The sequence below is a fragment of the Mesoplodon bidens genome (genome assembly GCF_964165515.1).
Source record: "Mesoplodon bidens genome assembly, chromosome: 9".
NCBI lineage: Eukaryota > Metazoa > Chordata > Mammalia > Artiodactyla > Ziphiidae > Mesoplodon > Mesoplodon bidens.
Window position 1 is genome coordinate 12,219,775 of NC_138166.1, and position 22,030 is coordinate 12,241,804.

Here is a 22,030-nt window from a genome sequence, read left to right on the forward strand (position 1 = left end):
ACCCTCAACAAATCCTCACCTACCCACATGTCCATGTCAAAATTGAAAACTCCATGAAGTGGGATAACAAATAATAACGCCTCACGGGAGCCATGGAGCCCATGAACGTGCCCTGGAAAATGCAGCCTGAACCCAGAGGCACTCAGCCTTAGCTGCCAAGAATAAGCTGAGCAGTTGTTTTTCTTTTAATACCAATACCTTGATGTCATCCTGAGAGCCTTTTTTCTTTTTCTTTTTTTTTTTTTTTTTTTTAAAGTTGCCCAAGGGATTCTCAAGTGAAGTGAAGCCAGGGTGAACTACTGATCTTAACTTACTGCTTCTCAAAGAGTGGGCCCCAGACCAGCACCATCAGCGTCACTTGGGAAAGTGTTAGATATGCAAATTTTCAGTAAGACCCTCGCAGTCCATGTTTTAACATGCCCGCAGATGACTTCAACCCACTGCTAAAGCTGGAGGGTATGTGTCTGAATCTTTCATCTTCTCCATCTGAGAGAATCTTACACTTCGTGGCCCAACCCAAATATCACCCCCTCTGCAAGGCCTTCTTACACTGTAGTCAGAATCTTTGGCCCAGCCTCTCGGAGTCTCACTGTGGTATCATCTCTCTTACAATGTTTATCACAGTGTGATGTCTTATCTGAAGGCTCCATTACAATCTTTCCTAAGATGTTGGGAGTTATTTAGGGGCAGAGTCCATATTTCTGTCCTATTCCTCCAAGTGCAGGTCATAATATGCTGTGTGCAGAAGCTACTTATAAAAAAATGTTGAATTGCAGAGACTTCTTTAAATCTCATTGAGGAAAGAGTGTGTGAGGAACTAGGTGACAGAGAGAAAAAGAAAAAGAAAGCTAAGTAGGTAAAAGAAAAAAAATTAATGTCTAAGATATTCTTCTTCATATAGTAGCTAGTATGTAGCACTTACTCTAGCCCAAGGCCTGATCTGACTACTTTACTTACATGGATTAGCTCATTTAAGCCTTACAACAACTCTATATGGTAACTATTGTTGTTATTATTTTACTGACGTGGCCACTGAAGCACAGAGAAGTTAAGTAACTTGCCCAAGGTCACACCGTTTGTAACTGGCTGTCAAATTTGAGCTCAGGTTTTCTGGCTCACCCTCTAGACTCTTAGCTACTCCATACTACTACCATTTGCATGGCAGTATGATGTGATTGATTCATAATATCATCAATAGGCCTGTCTTCTGTTTCACCTATATAAACTATAGATAACAGTCAACCATCAACCTTTCCTTATCCAATTCTCCCTGAAATGATAATGGCAGACATTTAGACAACATTTTCTGTGTACTGGCTCTGTTCTAAGTGCACAGCAATAATTTAATTCTTCAGCAAGCCAATGAAACAGACGCTGTTATGATCCTTCATTTCCCAAATAAGGAAAGTAAAGCACAGAGATGTTAAGCAACCTGCCCAGCTCACACAAATAAGTCAATGGTGGATCAGGATCTAAACCCAGGGTCTTCAGGGTCTATCTCTTTATTACTTTGTTATGGAGGCTTCCTCTGTAGGGGGAGGAGTTTGGGAGACATGGTCTTAGAACTAAATTTTGTTACTGTCTTTATTACTTTATTACTTTCCTCATAGGGTTGGTATGAGAAACATATCAAGTAAATAGAAAGCACCCAGAACAGAGCCTAACAGGTAGTAAGGACTGTGTTCACTGATACTGTTTTGCAATTTTAGATAGCCCACCTGGCTTATCAGATCACAATTCTGGCCCCATAAGCCCTGTTTGAAAATCAGGATAATATGAGCTTTTCCCTGTGGGATCCCAAGTAACCAAGGCCATGGCTGACTCTGCCTGGGGAAGGAAGGCAAGCCCACTTTTGGTTTTCTTCCCAAATTTCCTGAGAGGAATGATATGAAGTCACATGTTCTGTTAAGGACCTTGAGCTTGGACTTATGTAATGCCAAAGTGTGGTTATGTGAAGCACAGTGTGTGCCTCTAGCACGACATATACAGCGATTAGAACAACCGATATAAATCTGGGTGTCTCAGTCGACGTGTGGTCACCACCTTCCAAGTGAAATAGCCCATTGCAATCCATGGCTGTGACACTCTGCCCCAGGGCTGATTAACTAAGGCCAAGAAGTCAAGGCCATCAACAATGTCAGAGTGGGCAGTTCTCTACAGTGCACTCGTCTGCCCTCAGACTCCAAGCTCCATAGAGGATGGCCTGCCCCATTTTATTCTTATGGAGTAGGACCAAACCTCAGCACCCTGTCTTTTCTTAAATTCACCAACTTTGTGATGGATCTGCTGACCTTATAACCTAAACTTCCCTGCCCCTTAATCACCATGCCTCTCAACCAACAATGGTTAATTTTCACTAGCCAAAAAGAAAGAGTATCCAATTTCTATCATTCCATTGGTTCTGTAAGCAGCTTCGGGCAGGAAAAAGCTCTTTGCAGCCAACAGCTCCCTGCAGGAGGCACTACCTTGTCATGTCACTAACCTTAAACCAGGCACACCCCATGCTTTACTCATCTCCAGCCCAAGCTCACATTTCTAATCTTTTGATCATGCAATCCTTTGTCTAACTTGTTGGTTCTTTCCATAGATCAAAGAAATAGAAATGAAAATTAAGCAATTAACAGATGACCAGATCTCTTCCCTAGCTTCCCCTTCAGTAAGCTCGCGAACCAACTCTGTCAACAAGGTAGCATCTAAAGAAACATCACGAGGAGTCCACAAGCCTGAACACAGTGGGGGACGGTGATGACTCCGAACCCCTGTATCTCAATGACCGACTGAGATGATTTCCCTGTTTCCCTTTAGAAGCTTTCATGGCCGAGCAGAATCTTTGGAGGTGGTTTTTGGAGAATGCTGAATCCACCATCTCCCTAGACTGCCAGCATTCTGATTACAGGCATCTTTCCTTTCTATCACCATCTGTGAGTTTGATTTTGTAAGCGGCGAGCAGTGGGACCCAATTCAATAACAGTTCCAGTTAAAACTTCCAGCAACTCAGGTTCGTTCTTAATCTGCTCTAAGCTGAGAGAAGCTTCTCAGCTATTTGTCCCATGCCCCCACTTCCCCAGGCCCATTTATCCCACTTCCAAACCTGCACACCTACCTGTAAAATATTTCACCCTTGTGAAAGTGACCTTGTAAATGGGAGGATGAGCCTTCCTTTCTCCAGTCCATTGAAAAGACTCCTGTGGAACAAGACACAGGTTATGGACACTATAGAAAACCTACACCAGCTCTCCAAATCAGAATTTACAATAATGAATCTTAACCCTGGCAGCAAATTAGAACTATCTGGGGAGATTTTTTAAAATACAGATGTTCTGGGGCTTCCCTGTTGGCGCAGTGGTTGAGAGTCCGCCTGCCGATGCAAGGGACATGGGTTCGTGCCCCGGTCCGGGAAGATCCCACATGCCGTGGATCAGCTAGGCCCGTGAGCCATGGCCACTGAGCCTGAGCATCCAGAGCCTGTGCTCCGCAACGGGAGAGGCCACAGCAGTGAGAGGCCCGCGTACCGCAAAAAAAAAAATACAGATGTTCTGAATTTCCAGTTCAAGATGGCAACATAAGAGGCTCCCAAACTCACATCCCGCCATGGACACACTAAGTCTACAGCTACATACTGAACAATTCCTTCTGAAAGAAATCCAGAAACTAGCCGAGCAACTCCTATACATCAGACAAATGAGAAAAAAACCCACACTTAAATGGGTAGGAGAGGCTGAGACACAATCTCATCATAAACCCAACCCCCAGAACAGCAACATACAACAGGAAAGAGAACTCACAACTCCCACCTTCTCCCTGAGGAGTGAAGAGTTTGGACCCTTCCAACATCTGGCACCTCAGCTTTTTACGATTTCCACCCAAGAGATGGCCCCCAAAACACCTGGCTCTGAAAGTCAAAGGGACTTGCATCCAAAGACCCACAAGGCTATATACCAGAGAAATGGGCTCCTGAGGACTCACAGTGGTTACTCTCCCACCCTCACACCCACCCTCACCCCCAAGGACTCAGCACAGAGGTAGCTGACAAACTGAAAACCCATCTCCCAGTCTTTCTCTGAAAGAGGCCTATATGCTTATCTTTAAAGCTGCAGCTTGAGGGTCAGGCTCCTAATTTAACACATTCAGGGGCTGACTGCAAATCTCTCCTGAGGTTGGCAGGCACCAGCTTCATGCTAGCCCCACCAGGTCACCAGCATTTCCCTAAAAAAGCCTGTGCAAATGTCTGGTGCCATGGCTTCTGCAGATGCCACCCAGGGGACAAACCCCTTGATTGCCTGGTTCTGGTGGCCAGCAGACCTTATGTTCACTATTACAAGAAACAGTTCTTAACTGGCTATTACTCCAAGGCTCAGCACACAGGGAGCAGAGATATGCCCATCTTCCATTCTTATCCTAAAAGAGGTCTATCGGCATACTTAAAAAGATGCTGCCTGAGGATCTGGCTTCTAAACAGCCAACATTTTAAGTATTGACTGAAATATTCCCCATGAGAGCACTGATGGATCTTGGTATATCCTCGACTCCTGGGAGCCACTAAGAAAAAAGAAGGCTGCTTGGATAATCACAAAGGTTGGAGAGCTAAGGCCAGGCTGAATGATGAGGTTCATTCCTTATGAGAGATGACTCCAAGACTAGGCAAGGTGGTTGTTTTATCTAAGGCAGAGAGAACAACACAAAGAGTCAAGTAAAATGAAGAAACAGAAGAATATGTTCCAAACAAAACAAAAGGATAAAATTCCAGAAATAGACCTTAATGAAATGGAGGTAAGTGATTTACCTGATAAAGAGTTCAAGATAATGGTCACAAAAATGCTTGCCATGATCAGGAGGACAGTGTGTGAACAAAGTGACAATTTCAACAAAAAGAGATAGAAAGCTATAAGTACAAAACAGAAATCACAGAGCTTAAGAATACAATAATTGAACTAAAAAATTCAAAAAATGGGGTTCAGGGCTTCCTTGGTGGCACAGTGGTTGAGAGTCCGCCTGCTGATCCAAGTGACACAGGTTCGTGCCCCAGTCCGGGAAGACCCCACATGCAGCGGAGCAGCTGGGCCCGTGAGCCATGGCCGCTGGGCCTGCGTGTCCGGAGCCTGTGCTCCGCGACGGGAGAGGCCACAACAGTGAGAGGCCCGCGTACCGCAAAAAAAAAAAAAAAAAAAAGGTTCAGCAGCAGAATAGATGAAGCAAATGAAAATATCAGTGAACTGGAAGACAGGGCAGTGGACTTTAAGCAGAGGAGTATGAATGCTTTAAAAATTGAAAAAGACTGAAGAAAGCTTAAAAGACTCATCATAAGGCAGATCAGTATTCACATTATAGGACTCTCAGAAGGAGAAAAGAGAGAAAGGGGAAGAAAGCTTGTTCAAAGAAGTAACAGCTGAAAGCTTCTCTAACCTGAGGGAAGGAACAGAAATCCAGATCCAGGAAGCCCAGGAGAGGCTGAGACACAATCTCCTCATAAACGCAACCCCCTGAACAGCGACATACAATATAGGAGGAAACTCAGAACTCCCAGTTTCAAATAAGATGAACCTAAAGAGACCCACACCAAGACACATTATAATTAAAATGTGAAAAGTTAAAGACAAAGAGAGAATCTTAAAAGCATCAAGAGAAAAACAATTTTTTATATACAAGGGAACTCCCATAAGACTATCAGCAGATTTTTTCAGCAGAAACTTTGCAGACAATAAAGGAGTGGCATGATATACTCAAAGTGCTGAAAATAAAAACCTACCAACCAAGAATACTCTACCCAGAAAAGTTGTTCTTAAGAAATAAAGGAGAAATAAAGAGTTTCCAGACAGGGAAAAGCTGAAGAAGTTCATTACCACAACACTGACCTTACAAGAAATGTTAAAAGGAATTCCTCAAGCTGAGACAGAAGGGTGACAAGCAGTAACAGGAAAACATATGAAAGCATAAATCTCACCAATAAAGATAAATATATAATTCAGAATACTCTAATGCTGTAATGGTGGTGGGTAAATCACTTATAAAGCTATTGTGAAGGTTAAAAGAAAAAAGTATTAGTTACTATAACTATATAATTTGCTAAGAATACACAAGATAAAAATATGTAAATAGTGACATCAAAAAGATAAGTCATAGGGAAGGGAGTAAAAATGTACAGCTTTTGTATGCATTTGAACTTACATTGTCATCAGCTTTAAAAAGACTCATAAATATGTTTCATTTAAGCCTCATGGTAACCACAAAGCAAAACAAACAAACAAACAAAAAACCAAAACTGTAACAGACACAAAAAGAGAAAGAGAAAGGAATCTAAGCATACCACTAGAGAACGTCATCAAATCACAAGGGAAGAGAGCAAGAGAAGAACAAAGGAATTACAGAACAGCCAGAAAACATTTTGAAAAATGGCAGCAGTAAACCCATACCTATCAGTAATTACTTTAAATGTAAATGGAATATACACCCTGAGAAAACCATAATTCAAAAAGAGTCACGTACCACAATGTTCACTGCAGCTCTATTTACAATAGCCAGGACATGGAAGCAACCTAAGTGTCCATCGACAGATGAATGGATAAAGAAGATGTGACACATATATACAGTGGAATACTACTCAGCCATAAAAAGAAACAAAATTGAGTTATTTGTAGTGAGGTGGATGGACCTAGAGTCTGTCATACAGAGTGAAGTAAGTCAGAAAGAGAAAAACAAATACCATATGCTAACACATATATATGGAATCTGAAAAAAAAAAAAGGTTCTGAAGAACCCATAGGCAGGACAGGAATAAAGATGCAGACGTAGAGAATGGACTTGAGGACACAGGGAGGGGGAAGGGTAAGCTGGGACGAAGTGAGAGAGGGGCATGGACATATATACACTACCAAATGTAAAATAGATAGCTAGTGGGAAGCAGCCGCATAGCACAGGGAGATCAGCTTGGTGCTTTGTGACCACCTAGAGGGGTGGGGTAGGGAGGGTGGGAGGGAGATGCAAGAGGGAGGAGATATAGGGATATATGTGTATGTATAGCTGATTCACTTTGTTATAAAGCAGAAACTAACACACCATTGTAAAGCAATTATACTCCAATAAAGGTGTTAAAAAATGTAAATGGAATAAATGCTCTAACTAAAAAACATCAAGTGGCTGAATGGAAAAAAGAACCCCCAAACCCAACTATATGCTGGTAACAAGAGAACTCACTTCAGCTTTAAGGATACACATAGGCTGAAAGTGAAGAGATGGAAAAGATATTGCATGCAAATAGAAACCAAAAGAGAGCAGAGGTAGCTATTCTTATATTAGGCAAAATAGATTTTAAGACTGCATTAAGAGATAAGAAAGGTAATGACATAATGATAAAGGGATCAATCCAACAAAAAGATATAACATTTGTAAATATTTATGCTCTCAACATAAGAGCACCTAAATCTATAAAGCAAATATTAACAGACCTAAAGGGAGAAACAGAGAGCAAACAATAATAGTAATAGCAAGGGACTACAATACCCCATTTTCAACAATGGATAGATCATCCAGACAGCAAACCAATAAAGAAACACTGGACTTAAACAAGTTAGACCAGATAGACTTGAGACATTTATAGAACATTCCATCCAAAGGCATTATAGAATACTTATTCCTCTCAAACATACATGGAACATTCTCCAGGATAGATATGTTAGGACACAAAACAAGTCTCAATAAATTTAAGGTGACTGAAATTATATCAAGCATCTCTCCTGACCACAATGCTATGAAACTAGAAATAAATTACAAGAAAACTGGAAATTTCACAAATATATGGTGATTAAACAACATGCTCCTGAACAACCAATGGGTGAAAGAAAAAAAAATCAAAGAGAAATAGGGCTTCCCTGGTGGCGCAGTGGTTGAGAGTCCGCCTGCCGATGCAGGGGATACGGGTTCGTGCCCCGGTCTAGGAAGATCCCACATGCCACGGAGTGGTTGGGCCCATGAGCCATGGCCGCTGGGCCTGCGCATCCGGAGCCTGTGCTCCGCAACGGGAGAGGCCACAACAGTGAGAGGCCCGCGTATCACAAAAAAAAAAAAAAAAAAAAAAAGAGAGAAATAAAAAAACATTAAGAAACAAATGAAAATGGAAATACAACATACAAAAGCATTTGGAATGCAGCAAAAGCAGTTCTAGAAGCATCTGGAATGCAACGAAAGCAGTATCTTTCCAAGAAAGATACCAGATAAACAACCAAGAAACCAGGGGGGAAAAAGAACAAATTAAACCCAAAGTTAGTGGTAACCAAAACGGCTAAAATTAAAAACACTAACACCACCAAATGTTGGCAAGGATTTAGAGCAACTCTAACTCATATATAGTTGTGGGAGTGTAAAATAATACAATCATTTCTTTTAAGTTCTAGAAGTTTCTCCTACAACTAAACACACACTTACCCAATGGCTCATTAGTTCTACTTCTGGGTGTTTGCCCAAGAGAATAAACATGTGCCCACAAAAAGACTTTTTTAAGAATTAATAGATTTAATTTTAAGAGCCAAGAACTGAAATCTCGTGTTCATCAATTGGGCAATAGTGATAGTCAGTACAATGGAATATCCACAATAAAAGGCAATTAACTACTAATACTAAAAACAGTCAAAAACAAAACAAAATCTGAAAGAGGCCTTATATAAAAAAAGTACATGGTGAGTAATTCCATTTATATGAAGATTTAGAACAGGTAAAACTAATCTATGGTACAAAAAAATGTCTGGGAAAGGGCATGATAGGTGATGTTAATATTCCATTTCTTTTTTTCATAAGATTCATAAAATTTTTTTTATTGAAGTATAGTTGATTTACTATGTTCTATTAGTTTCAGGTGTTCAGCAAAGTGATTCAGTTATACATATATATTTTCATATTCTTTTCCATTATAGTTTATTACAAGATACTGAATATAGTTCCCTGTGCTATAGAGTAGGACCTTGCTGTTTATCTATTTTATATATAGTAGTTTGTAGCTGGTAATCCCAAACTCCTAATTTATCCCTCCCCTCCTTTGGTAATCATAAGTTTGTTTTTATGTCTGTGAGTCTGTTTCTGTTTTGTAAATAAGTTCATTTGTATCACTTTTTTTAGACTCCACATGTAAGTGGATATCAAATGATACTTGTCTTTCTCTGACTTTCTTCACTCAGTATGCTAATCTCTAGGTCCATCCATGTTGCTGCAAATGGTATTATTTCATTCTTTTTTATGGCTGACTAGTATTCCACTATATCTATCTATCTATAGCTAGATATATATGTTGTACACACACACACACACACACACACACACACATCTTCTTTATCCATTCATCTGTTGATGGACATTTAGGTTGCTTCCATGTCTTTGCTATTGTAAATAGTGCTGCTATGAATATAGACGCAAAAATTCAACAAAATATTAGCAAACCGAATCCAACAACACATAAAAAAGATCATACACCATGATCAAGCTGGATTCATCCCAGGGTCACAAGGATGGTTCAAAATATGCAAATATTCTATTTCTTGATAGGCTTTTGTGTTATACAGCTGTATGCATTTGTTAAAATTCAGCAAATGTACATTTTAAATTTGTGCATTTTCTTGTATGTATATTTTACCTCAAAAAATTTAAAAACACCGTCAACAAACATTAAACTCCTCTTTATGATGTTTATGCTGAAATATTTAGGGCATAATGTACAAATGTCTGCAATTTACTTTGAAATGCAACAAAAAAATAAGATAGATTGATGGACAGATAGTGTTGTATAGAGAGGTAGGTATTTGGTAGAGAAAGTATAATGAGTATTGAAGAGGGCAAAATAATGGTCTACCAGATATATGCACATCCTAATTCCCAGACCTGTGAATATTAAGGTTGCAGATGGCATTAAGTTGGCTAATCACCTGATCTTGAGATGGGGAGATTATCCTGGAATCCAGGTGAGCCCACTGTAATCACAAGAGTCATTAAAAGCAGAAGAGGGAAGCAGAAGGGGAGAGTCGGAGGCAGATGTAACTACGGAAGAAGGGTCAGAGAGATGCCAGTTCCTGGCTTTGAAGCTGGAGGAAGGAGGGCATAAGCCAAGGAATGCGGGTAGTCTTTAAACTTTGAATATAAAATATATGATTAACAATTAAGGAGAAAGTGACAAACCAGAAAAAAAATTGTAATTTTTTACAAAAATCTAATATTCTTTTTGTTGAATTAAAGTATAGCTGATGTACAATATTATGTTACAGGTGTAAAATATAGTGATTCACAATTTGAAAGGTTATACTCCAGTTAGAGTGTAAAATATTGGCTGTATTCCCTGTGTTGTACAATATATCCTTGTAGCTTATTTTATACATAATAGTTTGTACCTCTTAATTCCCTACCCCTATATTTCCCCTCCCACCTCCCCTCTTCCCATTGGTAATCAATAGTTTGTTCTCTGTATCTGTGAGTCTGCTTTTTTGTGTGTTGTATTCACTAAATTATTTTTTTTAGATTTCACATATAAGTGACACCATACACTATGTTTTTCTCTGTGTGATTTATTTCACTGAGAATAATACCCTCCAGGTCCACCTATGTTGTTGCAAATAGCAAAATTTCTTTTTTTTTATAGCTGAGTTGTATTCCATTGTATATATGTACCACATCTTCTTTATCCATTCATCTGTTGATGGACACTTAGGTTGCTTCTGCTAGAACTCAATGAATTCAGTAAAGTTGCAGGTTACAAAATTAATATGCAGAAATCTGTTGCATTTCTATACACTTGCAACAAACTACCAGATAGAGAAATTAAGGAAACAATCCCATTTACCATCACAACAAAAAGAATACCTAGGAATAAACCCACCTAAGGACAAAAGACCTATACTTTGAAAACTATAAGACACTGATGAAAGAAACTGAAGATGACACGAACAGATGGAAAGATATACCATGTTCTTGGATTGGAAGAATTAATATTGTTAAAATGACCATACTACCCAAGGCAATCTACAGATTCAATGCAATCCTTATCAAAATACCAACAGCATTCACAGACCTAAAACAAATCATTAAAAAATTTGTATGGGCCTCCCTGGTGGCGCAGTGGTTGAGAGTCCGCCTGCCGATGCAGGGGATACGGGTTCGTGCCCCAGTCTGGGAGGATCCCATATGCCGCGGAGCGGCTGGGCCCGTGAGCCATGGCCGCTGGGCCTGCGCATCCGGAGCCTGTGCTCCGCAGCGGGAGAGGCCACAACAGTGAGAGGCCCGCATACCGCAAAAAGAAAAAAAGAAAAAAAAAAAAAAAAAAAATTTGTATGGAAACACAAAAGGCCCTGAATAGGAAAACAATCTTAAGAAGAACAGAGCTAGAGGAATCACATTCCCTGGATTCATACTACGACAAAGCTATAGTAATCAAAACAGTATGGTACTGGCACCAAAAGAGATACATAGATCAATGGAACAGGACAGAGTGCCAGAAATAAACCCACACACTTATGGTCAATTCACCTACGACAAAGGAGGCAAGAATATACAATGGAGAAAAGACAGTCTCTTCAATAAGTGGTGCTGGGAAAACTGGACAACTACATGTAAAAGAATGAGATTAGAACATCTGTAGTACCATACACAAAAATAAGCTCAAAACGGACTAAAGACCTAAAAGTAAGACTGGAAACCATAAAACTCTTAAAGGAAAACATAGGCAGAACACTCTGACATAAATCACAGCAATAAATCCAAAACAGAGGGGATATATGTATATGTATGGCTGATTCACTTTGCTGTACAGTAAAAACTAACACAACATTGTAAAGCAACTATACTCCAACAAAAATGAAAAATATATACTGTACTGAATATCTGACAGTTGCTAAAAAGTAGATCTTAAATGTTCTCGCCACAAGAAAAATAAATGTGTACCTATGTGTGGTGATGGAAGTTAACTTAACTTATTGTGGTGATTGTTTTGCAATATATCAAATATTGAATCATTATGTTGTACACCTGACACTAACATAATATATGTCAATTATATATTTTTAAAAACTAGGGAAATCTGAATAAACTATATGGATTTTAGTTAATAATAATAAAAAATTAAATCGAAGCAATATTTTTTTGGGTCTGTCTCCTAAAGCAAAGGAAACAAAAGCAAAAATAAACAAACAGGACCTAGTTAAACTTAAAAACTTTTACACAGCAAAGGGAACCAGAGACAAAACGTAAAGACAACCTACTAAATGCAAGAAAATATTTGCAAGTGACATGACTGATAAGAGGTTAATATCCAAAATATATAAACAGCTCATACAACTCAACATCAGAAAACAAACAACCCAATTAAAAACTGGGCAGAAGGCCTTGAATAGACATTATTCCAAAGAGGAAATGCAGATGGCCAGCAGGCACATGAAAAGATACTCAACATTGCTAATCATCAGGGAAATAGAAAGCAAAATCACAATGAGGTATCATCTCACACCTGTCAGAATGGCTACCATCACAAACAACAAATGTTGGTGAGGATGTAGAGAAAAGGCAACCTTCACATGCTGTTGGTGGGAATGTAAACTGGTGCAGACACTGTGGAAAACAGCATGGGGTTTTCTCAAAAGTCTAATATTTTTAATACATTTTTTTAAATTTCCAATCAGTTTGAGATAAAAAACCCTAATTGTAAAAAAGATTGAAAAAACAGAAACAAAATCAAAATCATTTACTAATAGGCAATCATCTTGTAAATAAAATATCTGTCCCTTACCAGTACTTGAGTCTATGCAAATTGAAATGGGAATTAAACAAGGTCTTGGCAAAGACTGACTTTTATCATAATACGCTGTGTTGGTAAAACACAGTGAGGTATATCCTCGTGTACTCCTGGTGGGAGTGAAAAAATATTCAGCCTTTCTGAAGTATAACTTTAATAAAGGGTCTTAAATGTGTTCATTCTCTATGAACTGAATATTCAACTTTCAGAGATTATTTTATAAGAGATGTGGGGAAAAAAAGGTTTTGAGTATATTCATTAAAACATTGTAACTTAGAACACTGGAAACAATCTAAACATTTAACAATAGAAAGATTAAATTATGCTTTATACATAAAATCGAAAACTATGCCACCATTGACAGTAAAAGTTTTGACAAACATTTAAGGACAGAAAATGATACTGCTGGGTGAAAAGCAGAAAACAGGGCCATACACAAGGTATTCCCATTTTTGTTTAAAACTATCAATATTTGTATACATAATATATATTTGAAAGGTCAGACACCTAATTTTAAGTTGTGGTTATCTCTGGGTGGTAGGACTAAGAGTTTCTTTTTACTTTCTTTTTAACAGTTTATGCGACATTACTACTGCACCAGAGTGTAAGCCCCTGGAGTGTAGGAGTTATGCCTTGCTCACCATTGAGTATCTTCAGCTTCTAACAGTGTCTGTCATAGGAAGGGAGCCCAGCAAACCTTAATGGACTAAAAGATTGAATAGTTTTCTCTGTAGTGCCAAATTTTCTGTAATCAAAGCTATTTAATTATAAAAATTCTATTTCAATACAAGTATCTTCCTTTTTTAAGAAAAAAAACACCAAGACAAAACACAGCTAGATTTATCAGTAAAAATTTAGCACAATTCAAATGCCCAGTATTATGTCTTTTAACTTATGTTTTTAGGAAGTGTTTGGTGACCACTGGAAAATGCTTACTATGTAATGTTAAGGAAAATTAGGAAATGAAATTGTACATGTAATGTGATCTTTATGTGAAAAAAGTCTGAGAGATGAGACTTAAAATGTAGGAGTATTAAAAGTACTTGTTTCTGGATGCTGGAATTATTGAAATGATTTCTTTCCCTTCTTTATCCTTGACCTCCTTTCCAAATTTCCTAGTGTAAGAATGTATTATTCACATAATCATAAAATGTTTAGGTTCAACTCTTTTCCCTTTCGGGGAGGACATGTATGTAGGGAAGAGAGGGCAACAAATTATCCAAGTTGAAAAAGTAAGACAGCATCCAACACAGAACTTAATGATCAGATTGAAATGAGAAATCCATGCCAATGTTTCTGTGCATGGTTATATGAAGGATTTGGGAGGAGGGTGGGAAGGGGATGAGCTAGAATGTCAGAAACTCAAGGCTTCACACCTCAACTGCATCCTGCTTCCAGGGTCATCACATGTCCATGGCCTGGGTCACTCCAACTGAAGCTATGAAGGAGATTGTAAGAAAAGGAAACCTGCCTACTTTCTCTACCAGGCAGCTCCTCAACCAAGAGCAGGTAGTGTGCATGCTGGGGAGACTCTAACTAGTCCCTTCAGCCTACTGAGTTCTACCCAATTTACTGAGTATCTTGAGACGGTTCTCCACCCTACTACAGCTTCCCAGGTCATACCTGGTCTAAGTCAGTGCAGAGGACCCGAGTGTGGCTCCCCATCGGAGCAGCAGCTCCATTATTTTCCCTCTAGGATGGGGCCAGCATTTGGGGGAAAAGAAAAGGCAAACATACGTCTTATGTTGGTTCTGCTTCAGTTTTACAATCAATTTCATTTTTCTGCAATGAAGTATAAGTCAGCTTTATTCCCTATAGTAGTACTTGCTGTGTCTATTTTAAACATTCTCTTTTAAAGCGTTAACCATAAGTTGATTGAATTAATGGGGAAAAAAGATGTGAGGTCAGCAATCATACAACTTCTCTAGACAGATCTCAGAAAGTTGGGAATAAGCAATCCAACTTGAACATCAATTAGATGAGAAGCATTAAGGCACTTTCTCTTTAATCTTTTCAGATTATATCAAAACCCTGGCTTCAGACCAGAACTGGAGAGTGCTTGTACGCTAGTGAGCAGGGAACCTATTCCAAGTAAATTACATCACTCTCTTTTTTAAATGTCAGAACAGTAAGTGCAGCATCTCCTGAGGCCCACAAACACTCAGCCTATGGAGACATCCTCAATCCAAAGGCTTTCCAGACACTGCGTCCAACTAGTCCCCTCTTTTCACTGTTTATTAAGATTACAGGTTGGATCTAATCTGAACACTTGCCAGACCATTTTCACCAGAGCTCTTAAACCCACCTTCCTCCAAGTCCTTTGAGGACTTTGGGGCTCATAATGGGATTCACCATATTTGGACCCAAAGAGTGGTAGTTGCTTCCCTGCAATCCCTAAGGAGAAGCAGGACACCCATCTGAGATAAGTGAGCAGAGAGCCAACAGTTAGAAAGTACCCAGCTTTCTTCAGGCTCAGAGAAATTTCTAAGAAGAGGACAGTCTAGCTCAGTGACATACCCAATGCAGTTCCCAAAAGCAAGGCTCTGGGATAAAAAGGAGAAAGCTGGTATTAAAAGAGCAGGACCCCCCACTGAGTTGACATAACCATAACTCAGAGTGGACTGGGGAGGCCCAGGCACAGAGGGCCAGCGTCAGTGGTACCCAAGAACAGGTGGACTTTGGATGTTGAATGGGATCAAGACCTCTGGGGCTGAGAGGAGTTACACGTGTGTGCCAAGCATGTCACAACTAGCAAGGCATGTAGTAAGTGATCACTGCTTTGGGTACATGTATGAACCAATTAAGCTTAATTAACTAAACCTAATTAAGCTCTAATCCAGGCTTTTGATTTTCCAGCAGTGGGTATGGCTCAGGAGATTTGGGTTTTACCTATTTAAGGGAACTCTTATAAACCAATGTATAAATCTGATTCTTAGCCAGTAGGGAGGGTGCTGGTCTGGGGGAAGGATACATTTTATTTTGTTGACTTTCTTGACCCATCCCATTTTAGCTAAAGCCAATAATTAAATGAAGAGTTTTGTTTGGTGACCCACGTCATAGTTTTGTATTGTCTACGTACTCAACAATTTTAGATCAAAAGTTGTAGTTGTCACTTGCTGTGTCACTATGTTTGTGTGAAAACAATATTGAGATTGACAGCCAGAATTAGAATTTTGGCCATTCCCCCCAATATTCTTTCCACAGTTAGTTAACCCATCGTCAGAGCATGTGACCCTAAACATACACATACTCCCACACACCACCACCACCTCCTCCTCCATATCAAGATAACCCTACACAGTTAACCTAGTCTTCCTGCTGGTACTTACAGCCCTAATCCCTCATCTGCTGGGTGATAGATAAAACAAGGGTGCACTAGAGCTATTATCTAGGGAAGAGAGCTGGCCAGAAACTCTATGTTGCTGTTTTACCTACATATGAGTGGACTGAATCACCAAAGACTGACATCAAGTGAAATGTTACTTATTCCTATTCAGAAAAAATACAAGTGCCCAGTGGGCAGGATGCTTATGAGAGCTCAGAGTATTCTCTCTACAAAGAAATCTATTTGCCGAGAAGATTTATAATCAGAAGATTGTTGGATGAGCATCCAGTCTAAGCAAGAGGGGTACCTTTATGGTATTACTGATGGGTGCCCTCAAGTTTTGTCAGATTGCCATCTCCCTTTCCACTGTGGACACATTCCAACAATCTCATGGGTGGCCCAGAAAGTCAGGGCTTCCTCCACCCCACCCCACCCCCTGCTCAGTGTTGAAGGTACACCAACACATTCTATTCTGTGATCCTCTTTTCCATAGTCCATGGACACCAACCTTCTACTGAGATGTTCGGGCTCATGTAATCTGGCCTCAGCTCCCTTAATTCCCACATCCTTTTAGTCACCAATTTCTTTAGAGAGCTTACTTCTTTTTTTTTTTTTTTTGCTTTGTATTTTTTTTTAAAGTTTATTTATTTATTTTTTTAATTAGTTTCTGCTTTATAACAAAGTGAATCAGTCATACATATACATCTGTTCCCACATCTTCTACTGATCATTGATTTCACCTCTTATATATAGGTTCTTCCTAATTTCAGTCCAAAGAATACATTTAAGTTCTTATTTAATGCTTTGCTCTTTTAATTATCTTTGCATCAAAAACAGATCACAATTTGCTATTATATGATGTGGATGCTTCTCTCAACTGTCAATGGTAGGGCTATACTGGTTAATGGAAGGCAAGAAGGACTCAATCCTTTGACTATACAACACCTTAACTCAAAACGCACCAACCAACAATTTTTCCTTTGGCCACCATGAACTTCCTATCATTCTTTCCTTAAGTTTGGTTATGATAAGCAGACATCCATTCAAATGAGCTTAAGTGAAAAGGGGGGTTTCTCAAAAGGACACCTCTCACAGAAACTAGTATGACCAGGCCAAAAGCGGAGGGGAACTAGGACTTGGAAGTGAGTCCTGAGATTGCTCTGAGTGGTTTGATAGTCTTTCCTCTCTTTCTGATGATCAAGGGCTATGTGACCACGTCACCCTGCACCTGCATCTTCTCTCACCTTGCTCAGTTTCCTTTATTTTGTAGGGCTCAAGTAGGCTATCAGACCAAAGTCAACAGGATCTAGATAACCCGACAGCCCCATATTCCAAAAATGATTGAAGATGGATGTCAAGATGCTTGTATGCATGAGGGTCAAAATTGGATTCAAGTAAATATGATAAAGCTACTAAATGGGACTGAGGTATAAATATGGCTCTGAACTTATAGGAATTTTTCTTAGATGAGGATTTTTTAAATCTATTTGATTTTTTATACATATGCACATTGTATTCATTTCCTATGGCTGCCATAACAAAGTGCCACAAACTGGGTGGATTAAAATAACAAGTTTTTTTGGTCTTACAGTTCTGTAGGCTAGAAGTCCGAAATCAAGGTGTCTACAGGGCCTTGCTCCCTCTGAAACCCCTCCTTGCCTATTCCTACCTTTTGGTGGTTTGTCATCAATCTTTGGCATTCTTTGGCTTGTAAATGCATCAGTCCAATCCTCTGTCTTTACATGGTACTCTCCCTGTGTGTCTTCATAGCATCTTCCCTCTTTGTTTGTCTGGCTGTATTCAAACATCCCCTTTCTATAAGGATACTAGTCATATTGGATTAAGGCCCATCCTAATGACCTCACTTTGATTTGATTATCTCTGTTAAGACCAGATTTCCAAGTAAGGTTACATTCTGGGGTGTTGGGGTTAGAACTTCAACATATCTTCTTTGGGGGGAAATAATTCAATCCATAAAACATATAATTGTATGACAATGAAAGATCAGATAGAGAAATTAAAGAAAGAATCCCATTTACCATCACATTAAAAAGAATAAAATACCTAGGAATAAACCCAGCTAAGGAGACAAAACACCTGTACTCTGAAAACTACAAGATGCTGATAAAAGCAACTGAAGACAAACAGGTAGAGATATATACCATGTTCTTGGATTGGAAGAATCAATGCTGTAAAAATGACCATACTAGCCAAGGCAATGTACAGATGCAATGCAATCCCTGTCAAATTACCAATGGCATTTTTCACACAACTGGAACAAAAACTTTTAAGCTTTATATAGAAACACAAAAGACCCCAAATAGCTAAAGCAATCTTGAGAAAGAAAAATGGAGCTAGAGGAATCAGGCATCCTGACTTCAGACTATACTACAAAGTTACAGCAATCAAAACAGTATGGTACTGGTGCAAGAACAGAAATAGTTCAATGGAATAGAATAGAAAGTCCAGAGATAAACCCACACACCTATGGCCAATTGATCTATGACAAAGGGGCAAGAATATACAATGCAGAAAAGACAGTCTCTTCAATAAGTGGTGCTGGGAAAACTGGGCAGCTACATGTGAGAGAATGAAATTAGAACACTCCCTAACGTCATACATTTAGGTCTTTAATCCATTTGGAGTTTATTTTTATGTAAGACTGGATACTATAAAACTCTTAGAAGAAAACATAGGCAGAACACTCTGCCATAAATTGTGGCAGTATCTTTTTGAATCCACTTCAAGAGTAATAAAAATAGAAATAAGCAAATGGGACCTATTTAAACTTAAAAGCTTCTGCACAGCAAAGGAAACCATCAACAAAACAAAAAGACAACCCACAGAATGGGAGAAAATACTTGCAAACAAAGGGACTGACAAGGGATTAATCTCCAAGATATACAAACAGCTCATGTAGCTCTACATCAAAACAAACAAAAAAACAACAACAAACACCCAATCAAAAAATGGGCAGTAGATCTAAAGAGACATTTCTCCAAAGAAGACATGCAGATCACCAAAAAGCACATGAAAAGATGCTCAACATCACTAATTATCAGAGAAATGCAAATCAAAACTACAATGAGGTATCACCTCACACTGGTCAGAATGCCATCATCAAAAAGTCTACAAACAATAAATGCTGGAGAGGGTGTGGAGAAAATAACTACACTGCTGATGGGAATGTGAATTGGTACAATCATTATGGAGAACAGTAGGGAGATTCCTTAAAAAACTAAAAGTAGAACTACCATATGATCCAGCAATCCCACTCCTGGGCATATATCTGGAGAAAACCATAATTTGAAAAGATACATGCACCCCAGCATTCAAGGCAGCACTGTTTACAATAGCCAAGACATGGAAGCAAGCTAAATATCCATGGGCAGAGAAATAAAGAAGATGTGGTACATATATAAAAGGGAATATTACTCAGCCATTAAAAAAGAACAAAATAATGTCATTGGCAGTAACATGGATGGATCTAGAGATTATCCTCCTAAGTGAGGTCAGTCAGAGAAAGACAAATATCATATGGTCTCATATGTGGAATCTAATTTTTAAAAATGGTACAAATGAGTTTATTTACAAAACAACCAGACTTACAGATATTGAAAACAAACTTATGGTTACCAAAGGGGAAACATGAGGGGGAGGGATAAATCAGGAGCTTGGGATTAACATACACACATTACTGTATAGAAGATAGATAACCAGCAAGGACCTACTGTATAGCACAGATAACTCTACTCAGTATGCTGTGATAAGCTAGATGAGAAAAGAATCTGAAAAAGAATGAATATAAGTATAACTGAATCACTTTGTTGTACACCTGAAACTAACACATTGTAAGACAACTATATTCCAATAAAATTAAAAAATAATAAAATCAACCCCCTAAAACATATATAATTGTATGTAAAGGCATAGATATGATCATAGGCATAGACTTTTATTTCTAGTGACGTTCTTTTCTTTTTTTTCTTTTTTTGTTAACTTGGCTTTGTCTCTCCTTCTCCTCCCCCAACTGAGGTAACCAATTTTTGCAACCTAATACACATCCTTCCATACTGTTCTCCGTACTTACATAAACCCCCTCACACCCACACACATTTTTATTTTCCCCTCAAAAATAGGATCATGTTATATGCCCTTTTCTCCATCTTTTCTCACTCAAATGTACCTTTGGGAATTCTCTCCAAATAATCTGGTTTAATTGTAACTCATTTTTTTATTGAAGGAAAAAATATTCCTTTGTGTGTGATGTACCGTAAATTATTAAGCTACTCCTCTGCTGATGGGCATTCTCTTTTTTCCTGTTTCTTCCCTCTGAACGACGCTGCAGTAAACCTCCTTGGACACATCCTCAAAGCTACTGCTTTTATTTCTAGGGGCTACCTTTGCGGGTGTGCGATTGCTGGGTCAAGGGGTACATGTATTTTTAATTTTAATAGATGTTGTCAAGTTTCTTTCCCCAAAGATTTCAGCACATCACATTTCATCAGCAAAGTATCAAGGGTACGTCCTCCTCACCTCCGCCAGGCATATGGTATTATGGCTCTTTCTGCCAGTTTAAGCATAAAATGGTTTTATTATTAACTTTACTTTGCCTTTCTCTGGCAACTAGTGAATTTGAGCAAGTTCTCATATGTTTGTTGGCTTGTTGGCCATTTGAATTTATTCAGTAAATTGTTCATCTGTATCCTCTGAGCATCTTTCTCGCATCTTGTCTTTTTCTCAAATTTAAAAGTTTAAATTTTTATATATGTTTTGTCACTTGCATTACAAACGTACTGTCACTTATCTATTGACGTAGATAAATCACATGTATTTTCCATTATAGCTTCTGGTTCTCATTTTAAAAAGGGCTCTTCCACCCCTAGAATATATATGTAGGCTACCAGATTTTTAAACAATCCCTTCATTGTTTTTTTTACATTTAAATATTTAAGCTATTTGAGATGGATTTTTCCATATAGCATAAGGGAGGAGTCTGTTTATTTTCTTCCAAATGAAGAGCCAGCATGATCTATTATATATTACATCTTTTCTTCTTTGTTATATGTTAAATTCTCATTCAAATTGAGGTTTGTATCTGGCTCTTTCTAGCAGCCAATTCGAACAGGAAACACAAAGGACTGGGAAGGTAGCCAACATTGTAGCTACGGTAGTTTTGGGGTGGTGGGAATTTAGGTAACTTATTATTCTTCATTTGGCTTAGCTGTATATTCCAATGTTTCCTATAACAAGCATGCAATACTGGTTTAACAAAAGTAAATAAAGGAAAAGAATACAGTAAACAGAACTAGTTTCATCATCCGTAGTGTCCTAGGACAGAAACAAACTAACTAGGGAGCCGCATGACTATTCCTGGAACAGACGCCTGAGAAGGGTTTCTGCCTGGGGGGAGGGGAGAAGAGACACGTAATAGGGGTGTCCCTAGGAGACCCTGGAAAATCTCTTTAAAGGCCAGTTGGCCCCGGAAGTGAGGGTCGATTAAGTTTTGGGAAGTCATTTCTTTCAGCCAATGAGCTCATTGTGAAATAGGTTGTCAGGTGGGGATTTAAAGTGCGATTAGAATCAGGCATCAACTGTTCAAGCGCAATGAGTTTAACTGATTGGAAGAGCAGATTGCTCTGAGCTGATGCAATAACTAATGGGGCTGAGCGTTCTGTTTCACACTGGGGCTGAAAGTGTGAAATGATGCAATTATTGCCTGTGTGAAACAGCAGTTCAAGTACTGCCAGGAATTTACATGCTTCCAACAGTACCTTGAATTGGAGATTAAAGGGCACATTCAAATTATGTGAAAGTGACCAGACTCTCGTAACCCCAGGGTGCAGCCTCTGTCCCTAAGTGATAAGGTCAAAGCCTTCAAGTCTCCATAAAACTCCTATGGCACAAGTGAAAGCCCTGCAGACATCTGCAGCGTCAGGGTTGTCGGT

At 38.9% G+C, this 22,030-nt stretch overlaps 1 long non-coding RNA gene across 1 annotated transcript in view; it reads right to left on the reverse strand.

The window, feature by feature from the left end:
• Positions 1 to 22,030, reverse strand: part of LOC308622260 — a 248,275-nt gene that overhangs the window by 211,637 nt on the left and 14,608 nt on the right. The window contains exon 2 of the long non-coding RNA XR_014016603.1: positions 3,104 to 3,185. This is a non-coding gene — a long non-coding RNA (uncharacterized lncRNA). The remainder of the gene's footprint in view (positions 1 to 3,103; positions 3,186 to 22,030) is intronic.